The sequence below is a fragment of the Eschrichtius robustus genome, chromosome 13 (genome assembly GCF_028021215.1).
Source record: "Eschrichtius robustus isolate mEscRob2 chromosome 13, mEscRob2.pri, whole genome shotgun sequence".
NCBI classification, from domain to species: domain Eukaryota; kingdom Metazoa; phylum Chordata; class Mammalia; order Artiodactyla; family Eschrichtiidae; genus Eschrichtius; species Eschrichtius robustus.
This window is the reverse complement of record NC_090836.1, coordinates 95,427,265-95,438,007: the sequence shown is the minus strand read 5'-3', so window position 1 is coordinate 95,438,007 and position 10,743 is coordinate 95,427,265. Positions and strand designations below refer to the sequence as shown.

The following is a 10,743-nucleotide window of genomic DNA, read 5'->3' as shown; positions in this document are numbered from 1 at the left end:
TATATTTAGAATATCAGTTAAGAAATTTGAAAAAAGAGCTTCTCTTTTGCAATCACTCCATCAGAAGGCCCCAAATTTGGCCCTATTAATACCAGTAGCTCACGTTTACTGGGCACTTACTCTGCACTGAGCCCTTTTACATGATTCCATCTATACAACAACCCTATGAAGTGGGGACTATTATTCTCTCCATTGTATAGATGAGGAAACTGAGGCACAGGAAGTTCCACGTTCACCCAAGATCACATTGTGACTAAGTGGTGGGACCAGGACCCCAACCCCGCAGCCACCTCCAGAGCCTGCATCCCTCCCTGGACCAGTCACGGCGACCTGAAGCATGGGAGCCCTGATTGGCCCATTCTGGAAGGTGCCCATCTATGGACACAGGCAGGGTCAGTGACACAGAAAGCTCAAGTCTGGAGAAGAGTAGGGGAGAGAGGTCCCGGTGGAACTCAGAGGAGGGGAGGGAAGCTGGGTGGGCAAGCATGGCAGCGGCCCTGCAGGATGGCTTCTGCTCTTGCCCACGACAGCCTTGGGGTGGGAAGTGGAGCAGTATTCTCCGCTCCCGTGTCATGTTTCCAGACCCCGTGCCCAGTGGTGTCTCTTGACCCTTCCCCTGGGCCCTGAGGTGTTACCCTGGGTGGGGCTGTCAGGGAAGGTTCTCACTGAGGATGGGGCCTGGGCAGGCAACCCATCAGCATCCAGGCTGAGAGGCGGGGATGGATGGGCCACCTTCCATGGTAGCAGCCGGACAGAGCCAGCACTCCCGGACCTGGGAGGGGACTTGGGGCCAGAACCGGGAATTGGGCCAAAGCAGTGGCAAGCCCTGGAGGGCCGCCCTGCCGGGGATCAGCCTGGCACTAGGCCTCGGGGGCTGAGAAGGCAGCAGGTGAGCCAGAGGTCAAGCGGCTGGAAGTGGGCCTGCGTGGGCCTGAGAGTGTGAGTACGTGTGAGCAAGAGACGGTGTGTTATGAGCTGGTGGGTGTGAGGGCACGTGTGTGCACACGCGCTCGTGACAGCAGTCAGGACCAGGGCCGACCTGGGTTTCCGTATGAAGTCTAAGGGGGCCCAATTTTGGACACTGAGGACTGGGCAGATGAAGAGGGGCCTCCCTACGCGTGGCCCACGTGGATTACAGGAGAGGGGCCGGGGAGCCGGAGCGTCTCCCACAGAAACCAGTACAGGGCCCCGCGAGAAGGACACGGGTCAGGGACGGTGACAGCTGCCGCTGCCACTGGTCTGGGGTGGCCTTCGGCGCCCCCCGCCCTGCACCCAAACGACAGCCCGCACGTCACGATGCAGACCCGGGGCAGCACCTGGTGCAATCACCAAGCGCGTTTGTTTGACCTCGTAGGGGACACAGGACAGTGGCTCCAGGGCCCTGTTTTGGAAAGGATTTGCCTAGAGCCTGGGCAGGACAAGGTCAGGACAAGGTAGGGGTACATTGCGGGGGCGGGGGGAGCAGTGGTGCAGTCAGAGGAGGTGTCATGACAAGTGACACCCCGGCCATCAGTTGCCAAGTCCACCTCCTCCCTGGCGGCCACCGCCTGAGTCCAGGCCTGATCATGGGCTTGGTAGGGGCGCTACTCCATGGAGCCATGTGGCCTGGGTCTCACACTTGTGAAGAGCCTCCAATTAGCATTTTTGGCATCTCTTCCAGTGAGGTGATTCTGCCAGTCGCTGTTGGTAACTCAGGTTTGGCATTTTTATAAACGGGGAAGTTTACTGTATGACCTGGCTTCAACCAGGCTCTGAGAGACGCTGGTGGGAGCTGCCCCGGCCACTGGACCATTGCAGTGGTCTCCTACCCAGTCTTCTGGTCTCATCTCCTGCTCCCTAATCCATTCTCCGCACAGAGCCCCCAAGGGCCCTTTCCAAAACAGACCAGGTCACATCATTCTGCTTAAAACTACCCAGTGACTGCCCCTTCTACAGAATAAAATAAACCTATTTTATTTATAATTCTGTAATATATTTAAAATATATTTATAATAAAGTATTCTATAAATCATTTTATAAGATAAAAAGCCAAGCCCAGCCTTCTCTGCCCCCAGGGACGGCCTGACCTCCCTCTCCCCCACCCCATCCTCCATCTTTGCCTTCTCCCTCCAAGCTGGTCCCTCAGCCTGGACCATTCTACCCTGCCTGCCCTCCTCACCCCTCTTGCCCTGGCTCAGTCCTCTTCATCCTCAGGAAAGCCACCTGGACGATGCCCCCAGCTGGGGTCAGAGCCCCTAAACTCTCCCCATCACAGGTGAAAAGGAGGGGGAGTATGACCAGCTAATTCACAGCCATGTGTCCCAGAGATGGTAAGATGCTGAGGGCATGTCTGTGGGGTTCCCTGCTGGATCCCAGGGCCTGGCACACGAAAAGGTGGCATGACGCAGATGTGGCCACAGAGGCCCAGCGTGGCCAGTGACTCACTCAAGGCCACACAGAAGTGCAGAGCAGAACGGGGACTTGAACTTGTCTCCTGCTTTCCCACCCTGCCATCCAAAGGGTGCCTCATCCAAAGGGACCTTCTAACTCAGCAAGGAGGGAGGGGCACAGGGGAAGTCCCGCCTGCCCAGCATCCCCTGCTGTAGGCCGAGTGTCACCAGCCTCCGACCACCCAGCATCCATCACCCCAACACCTCGTCGTCACCCTCTGAGCCCCCTTCCTCGTTTGCTCATCAGCTGAACGCGACTCCTTTTCTTCATTGTTATGCTCAGAGGAGCCTCGCTCATTATCTCTGTCTCCCTTCTGTCTGGGACAGACCGGGAGCAGGTAGGAGGGAGCTCGGGGCTGGGAGGAGGAGCCGGCAAATGGGTTCCTGAGTGCCCTTTGATAAGAGCGGGAGGAGCCTGCACCTGGGCAGAGAGCTGAATGATACATTGAATGCCCAAGAGCAGGGAGAGCATGCAGATGGCGGCGGGGTGGGGTGGGGGGGAGCGAGGAAGGACCAGAGGTGGAGAAGGATGGATGGGGAAAGTTGGGGTCGGAGACGCTCTTCTCTTTCAGCCATGGACTTGGAGAATATGACTGTGCCAGGCTCCAGTTTTGGGGCTGGACAGAGCCTCCATCCACATCTGCCTCTTCCTCCTTTGAGCACTTAATATGCGCCAGACGTTTTGTATATAATATACCACCTCTTAATCCACACCGTGACCCTCTAAGGAAGACAACAGGTGAAAAACACTAAAGTTCAGAGAGGTTAGGTAATTTGTCCAAACCAGACAGCTGATAAAAATGAAAACAGAAAATGAAAATTGAAAACACTTATTCATCCATTCAACAAATGATTTTTGAATGATTACTTGTGCCCTGCACAGCTAAGCACTTTAGAAGCATTACCTTGTTAAGTCATCATAGCAACTGCGAGAACTCTTCCCAAAATGTTCAGTCTCCTGGCTCTGTCTCCTACAGTAAAGATGCTGGACCCCCAGTGCCCTGGCTGCCACTCTACGGGGACATTAGCCCACTCTCAGGGCTTATATAGGAATCAGGACGTCATTTGTGAGGGGCGGTTCAGAGTGGGACTCTCTGCCCATTTTGCACCTTTCTCCATTGGAGCAGCCAGCCTGGACACCAAACCGCATCACAACGGGCCCTCACCTGTATTACCTCTGTTTCTGCTCTTCCTGCACCTTCTCAGGGAAGTAGTAGAAGATATATCTGCATGTGGGGCTTTATGGGGATCAGCTTTGAGGCTCCCAAGGGCCGAGGGCAGGCTGCCCCATGCGTGGTGGCACCCAAGCCAGATAACCCTCATTATCCCTATTTTGTAGATGAGGAAATGGAGCGTAAGTATCTTGGCTGAGACTCCAGGACCCATTTGCTTGACCCCACTCACTTTTCACCTGATGGGGAACAGAACCAAGATTCAAACCACAAGGAGCCTAGATCCAGAGCTAGAGCCCACGTTTTTCTCCTGCTTCCCCTACATCCAAGCCTGAGGAGGGACTGGGTTCATTCTGTGTGATTCCGCAGGCACGAAACCAGGACCCACCAGGGGGATTTACAAGGCAACAACTCTTGACTGAACCTCAGGAAGCCCTGTCTACCCTTCAAGCTGCTGGGCAGTAAAGCCGGCTGTCCTGTGTGGCAGTGAGCAACCTGTCATGAGAGGCATGCAAGTGGAGAGGAGAGAAACTGGCTGAAAGAAGTCATGCATCAGCAGGAGAGTTCCCTAGACACAGCGTTCCTTCCAACTCTGAGATGCTGTGATCTAAGCCGACTTACGGGCCATTAAAAATCCTCTTATCTCCTGCTGGCTGCTTGCTACCTTGTTAAATCAATCATCCACTGGATATTTATTGAGCACAGATGTCAGGCGGGTGGATCCAAAGGCGGGTACCATGTCCTACAGAAGCAGAGAAGTTTCCAGGTTGCTCTTTTTATTTTCTCCCTCCCGACCTGACCCAGTGTTCAGAACGCCACCTCGGGAAGGTGACCTGCCGATGTCACCAGGTCCATTGCAGATTTCTGCTGTCCCTTTGGTGTGCTCACCACCTCCTGGCCCTGGTGCTGACTCCTACTAACAACACTGCTGCCAGATGCAACTGCGCCTGATGCCACTCCACAGGGCTCACCTTGGTCCCTCCCAGAATGCCCACATCCTGGCCCCTCTCTCCCTTGGGCCAGGCCTTGGTGCAGAAAGGAGGCTGCTGCAACACCAGGAGGGACGAGGTTGAGAAAATTATGGGCCATCCACAAACACACTATAGTGTGCCCTTTAAACTAGACATTGTGGATTTTCCATAATAACTTGGGGAGAGATCTGTGATGTGACTTTTAATTGCTTACAGGCAATATTATATTATATTATATTATATTATATTATATTATATTATATTATATTATATTATATTATATTATATTATATTATATTATATTATATTATATTATATTATACAGTAAGTCCCCTATATACAAATGAGTTTCGTTCCAAGAGTGCGTTTGTAAGTGCAATTTGTTCGTAAGTCCAACAAAGTTAGCCTAGGTACCCAGCTCATACAATCGGCTATATAGTACTGTACTGTAATAGGTTTATAATACTTTTCACACAAATAATACATAAAAAACAAACACAAAAAATAAAGAAAACACTTAAAGTCTTACAGTACCTTGAAAAGTATAGTAGTACCAGCTACATCACCTCTGCTTTTACGTTTGCTTCCGGACTTCCTGGGCTTGAAATAAAGATACTGTACTACTGTACTCTATATAGGACTGTACAGTAAAGTACACAAAAGCACAACCACTTGTTGTCAGATGCATGCACCTGACAATGTATGCCAGACACATGAACTAACTTACATGACTGGACATTCGAATGCACATCTTTGAAAGTTCGAAGCATCTTTGAAAGTTCAAAACTTGAAGGTTCATATATAGGGGACTTACTGTATCATATTATATTATATTATATTATATTATATTATATTATATTATATTATATTATACTATACTATAATTTGCCTACTCATCATTATAGTTGCCTACTTTTCACTACTCACCTCTTTCTTTCTATCACAATCCCATTTGGGGGCAGGACAGCAATGTACCCTGAGAAAAATACCTTACCTGGGGACACGGTTTTGGTCTATGACATATAAACAGACATCCCTGGGTGAGGCTTGCAGGGAAGCTTCCGGAGAAGCAGATCCCCATAATCTTTTGGCCTTTGCCTTCCTCCTTCACCCCGTCTAGGATGCAGCTTTGGTGTCCAAAGACAGAGCTGCGTTCTTACGACCATGGAGATTAAAGACGCAGCTGGTGACAGTGCCATCAGAAAGCTAGGAGTCTGGTCCCTCATGCCTCCTTGAAGCCATCGTACCAGCCTGGAAGCTGTCAACCTTGAGAGTGCTTGCGACAGGAAGAAAAGAAACCCCTATTGGTTAAGTTGCTGTGGTTAGTACATGCAGCAAATATAACTCAAACCAATGCAATCATTATTAAAGAAAATTTGTAAAATGTAGTGTAGTGGGTTGTATGTCCACTTGGAGCCTCTGAATGTGACCTTATTTGGCATAAAGGTCTTTGCAGATGTAATTAAGTTAAGGGTCTCGAGATGAGATCATCCTGGATTAGTGTGGGCCCTAAATCCAATGACAGGCGTCATTATAAGAGACAGAAAAGGAGAAGATACTCAGGGAAGAGGCTGACGTGAAGACAGAGGCAGAGGATGGAGTCCTCTGCAGTCCCTGGTTGCAGCCAAGGATACCAGCAGCCACCAGAAACTGGAAAAGGCAAGGAAGGATTCTCCCCTAGAGCCTTTGGAGGGAACATGGCCCTGCTGACACCTTGATGTCAGACTTCTGGCCTCCAGAACTATGAGAGAATAAATTCCTGCCCTTTGAAGTCACCAAGTTTGTGGTCATTTGTTATGGCAGCCCCAGGACGCTAATACATACAGAAAAGTAGGTGCCATAGAAAATGTGACACCTAAGCTGGGCATTTGAAGGATAAATAGAAGTCCATTGGTTAACAAAGAGGAGAAGGGCCTTCCAGAAGGACGGGCGGCGGCAAACTATAATGATAATGGCAACAGTAGTGAGCACTTCCTCCGCTGCATGCTTTGCATCTCCTTTCCCTAATGAGTATTGTTATCCGTTTTTAACAGATTGGGAGACTGAGGCAGAGACAGGTTAGAGGACTGTGGGTGGGGGGAGTGGTCACAGCAGTTATTGCAGTGCCCTCACCTCTCACCCTGAAGACCCCAGACTCGCCGTCCAAGGGGTTTTGGTTCCCGGCTGTGGACGTCCAGCCCCCGCACAGGGCAAGGCAGATGTGTGGAGAGTAACAGCTGTGCAGCTCCGACCACTGCCGGATGGTGGGGCGGATAAGAACTCGCCAGCTCCCTCAGCCGAGTTGGGGTGACTCCAGGCTCCACGCAGTGTCCCTGAGTCCCCAGGGGGCTGAGCTGCCCACAGCGGCAGTTGGCTTAGTGCTGTGCCCTCCTGGTCCCTCTTCCCTCCCTGTCTCATGTCCCCACCCCCCGAGCGGTACTTCTGGGAATCTGTTCACCATAAAACCCTGTGCTCAAGTCCTTGGTCAGGGTCTGCTTCTGGGCAAACCCCAAACCAAAACAGTGTTGGAGTTGGGCTTCCCTGGTGGTGCAGTGGTTGAGAATCCGCCTGCCAATGCAGGGGACACGGGTTCGAGCCCTGGTCCGGGAAGATCCCACATGCCGCCAAGTAACTAAGCCCGTGCGCCACAACTACTGAGCCTACGCTCCAGAGCCCGTGAGCCACAACTACTGAAGCCCGTGAGCCACAACTACTGAAGCCCACGCGCCTAGAGCCCGTGCTCTGCAACAAGAGAAGCCACCGCAATGGGAATCCTGCGCACCGCAAGGAAGAGTAGCCCCCGCTCGCCACAACTAGAGAAAAGCCCGCGTGCAGCAATGAAGACCCAACGCAGCCAAAAAAAAAAAAACACCAAAAACCATCCCTGGTTTATCTGACCCCAGAGCCCCAGCTCAGATCCACTACAGTCCTCTGCTCTATGCGATAGATAAATGATGTGTGTCCCATATTTAGGGACACAAATTAAAAAGTAGCTGGCTATCTGCCACCAAGAGCAGGATGCAGCAGGGAAGCAGCAGCCAAGGGACCAGCGTGGAAGCCGCTGACTGTGGAGGCCCTTGAACATTCTAGCATTTTCTGTATTCACTGCGGTACCCGCAGTGCCGACTTGGATGTGCTCCAGCGAGAAGCCGGCCCCTCTCTTACCACTCCAGCTTCTCCAGGTCCCAGGCCACTTGTCACCCTCTCCTCTAAATCTCACACCTGTTACCTCTTGAGAAACGAGCAGAGGGCAGTCAGTCGGGCAGAGTGCTTCAGAGACAATTCTGGGTTGGCTGTGAGACTTGCAGGGTGAGCCAGCGTCAGATGAGAAATTGCTACGCCGCAGTCTTGCAAAATTCAAAGTTTTTTGCTGGAGCAGAGGGTCAGTTATTGGAAGGCTTCCTGCATAATCATCACAAAAGGCCACCTTGTCAGCATTGCTGGAGAGATCATCGCGGATGGTCTGCGCAGCAGGCCAGTCCTTTCTTGGCTTTGGGAAAGATCCTTCAAGAAGGTGAATGACATAGAGGAAATGAGGGCCAATTCTTCTGCCACCATACACGGCTTCAGGGGGCCTTTATTTCCATCTAAAGGAAATTGCCTTCATTTTGGGGGTTTCTTGCAAGGGAAGCTTCCTAGGCCCGGGAGAGGGCAGAAGTACATTTAAGTTATTCATTCATTCAATCATTCATTCATTAATAACAGCGAGTCCTAAAGTAGTAATAACTGCCGGTGTTTGTTGGGTGTTTACTCTGTGGCTGCATCAAGTGGTTTACATTATCCTGTTTAATCCTCACAGCTCTCTGAGGTAGGTCATTGGTCCCATTTTACAGATGATGAAACAGAGGCTCAGCCGAGTTCATGAGCTCTCCCAAGGCCACTAAGCAGTGGAGCTGGATTTGGAGAGAGAAGATATGAATTCTAATTCCACTCTCCCTTCTCACTAGCCATGTGGCGTCAGACACACCTTTTAAATCATTTATCGAAGCCTCTGTTTCCTCCTCTGGAAAATGGATGCACTGACTGTTGAAGTTTGAGAGAACAGGGCAGAGCTTTGAGCTTTGAAGTGCCAGCCCTTTGAGGGACAACTCCACACGACTTGGTATCTATTCTTCATTTCAAATATCCCCAAACTGTTTTTTTCTTTCCTCATGAGATCTTAAAAATCTTTCCCAGCAAGCAAGACGTCAGAACTATCTTTGGGAAAACTGAGGGTCGTCTCACTGAGAGGCGAGACCAGAGCCATCTTTTTGTTCCGATCAGACTCTGAATCCAGATCTGTTGACTTAAAAGTCCATCCCCCTGTCACTCTGGCACCATCAGGCACACAGCCCCCGGGCAGGATAAGTCAAGAGGCTCTGGGTGGCTCGTGTCCTGCCAGCTCTGGGTGGCTCGTGTCCTACCAGCTCCCTCTTCTAAAGCGAGGGATGCCTGTGTCTCCAGGTGATCACGCCTGTTTACAGCGACCAGAGGCTTGGCAGGTGGGCCTGGAGGCCACCCCGTAGGGCAACATGCTCACTAGCCCGTGTTTAGCCCCGTGGTTCCATCTAGAAAAGGCCCCTCGACTCTGCATTCTGAACGGTTGTCAGGTATTTCCAGTCTGTTCGAAGGCTGCCAGATGCCAACCCACGGATGCCACATTCGGGTGCTGACGACGTGTCCCGAGAATCCTTGGAGCAAGAGATCAGGAATCGACCTCGGAAGGGAGCCGATCACGGTAAGAGTGACAGCCCTTAACTTTGCCCAGCACTTTACAGTTTGCCAAGCATGCCTGAGGCAACAGGCAGAGTCAGTTTTGAGCCGCACAGGATCTCTTTTGAGAGCGAGGGGTGAGGAATCGCGAGTCCAGGTCCAGCCACGTCACGTGTCCAGGTCCAGCCACGTCACGTGGCCCGCGGTAGGAGTTAAGTCGTGGCCTGAGCACACTCGCCAGGGAGCGCCTGGAGGGCAGGCTGACAGCCCTGGGGGCCACCGTCTCACTGCAGGGAGCAGAGCCTCCACCAGTGCTTTGGAGAAAGACACTGGGGAGGCAGGTGGAGGGCCAGGAGAAGAGGTGTCACCAAGCAAGGCGGAGAGAGGGCCAGGAGGGAGGAGAGGCCTGCCAAGCGGCAGAGGTGCCCTATCGCAGACAGCGGCCGTGGCTCTTGGCACAAGCCGGCCTGGATCCGAAGCCGGCCCCACTGTTTCAAGCGTGTGATCCTAGGCACGCTGCTCTACTTCCCTGTGCCTCGGTTTTCTCATCCTCACCTCACAGGGTACCATGAGGCTTGAGTGCTTATCGCGGGCCTGGCACGTAGTAAGGGCACAGCGTCCCCCATCCCTGCAGCCTTGGCATTGCAGTGGACCACTCGGCCATGAGTGACCTTTGACACAGAGGGGGTGTCTGTTTGTAGCAGGTTATGGAATCAGTGGGCGGTGAGGGAATGAAAGAGGGACGGGCAAATCCTCCTCGGAGGAGCCAAACTTTGAAGGGAGGTGTGGGGAACGCAGGACTGAGGGATGGTCTCCTCTGGAGAGCCAGGAACGGCTTGAGCTTGTGTAGGCAGCATGGGTGGAGGCGGGTGGGGCGGAAGTGGGCAGAGGAAATAAGAGGGCCCAGGAGCAAGAGGGGACAGCAGGGGGCCCGAACCCAGGTGGAGGGACTGGCCACCTTCTCTCTCCAGGAGTCCAGAGGTAGATCAGGACATGGGCTGCCAGGTTGGAGGAAGGAGGGGGTACTGGAGTTGGGTCTCGAGACCTGCCTAGAATTGAAACAGGCAGTGATGGATGGGAAGGGTACCCCCGGGGAACAGCCGACACTCAGTCACAGAGATGGCCATCTTTGAGTGAAGACAACGTTTTTTAAACGTTCATTGTTTCCTAGAAGGCTTCCTGGGTTTGACTCCTAGATCTGCTCCTGTGTGACCTCTGGCAAGTTGCTAAACCTCTCTGTGCCTCAGTTTCCTCACCTTGAAAATAGGGCTAATGATGCTACCTACCTGTCAGGATTGCTGTAAAGATGAGAGGAAATAATCTAAGGACGAGCCTGGCACCAGGGCCAACAACCGTTGGCTGTTATTATTAACTAGTAACACAAGAGGCGTGGTTCAAAAACTAGTGGCTTGGGCTTCCCTGGTGGCGCAGTGGTTGAGAATCTGCCTGCCAATGCAGGGGACACTGGTTCGAGCCCTGGTCTGGGAAGATCCCATATGC

General features: G+C 52.2%; 1 long non-coding RNA gene across 1 annotated transcript in view; it reads right to left on the bottom strand.

The window, feature by feature from the left end:
* Nucleotides 1-10,743, bottom strand: part of LOC137775100 (uncharacterized) — a 34,093-nt gene that overhangs the window by 15,256 nt on the left and 8,094 nt on the right. The window lies entirely within an intron of this gene.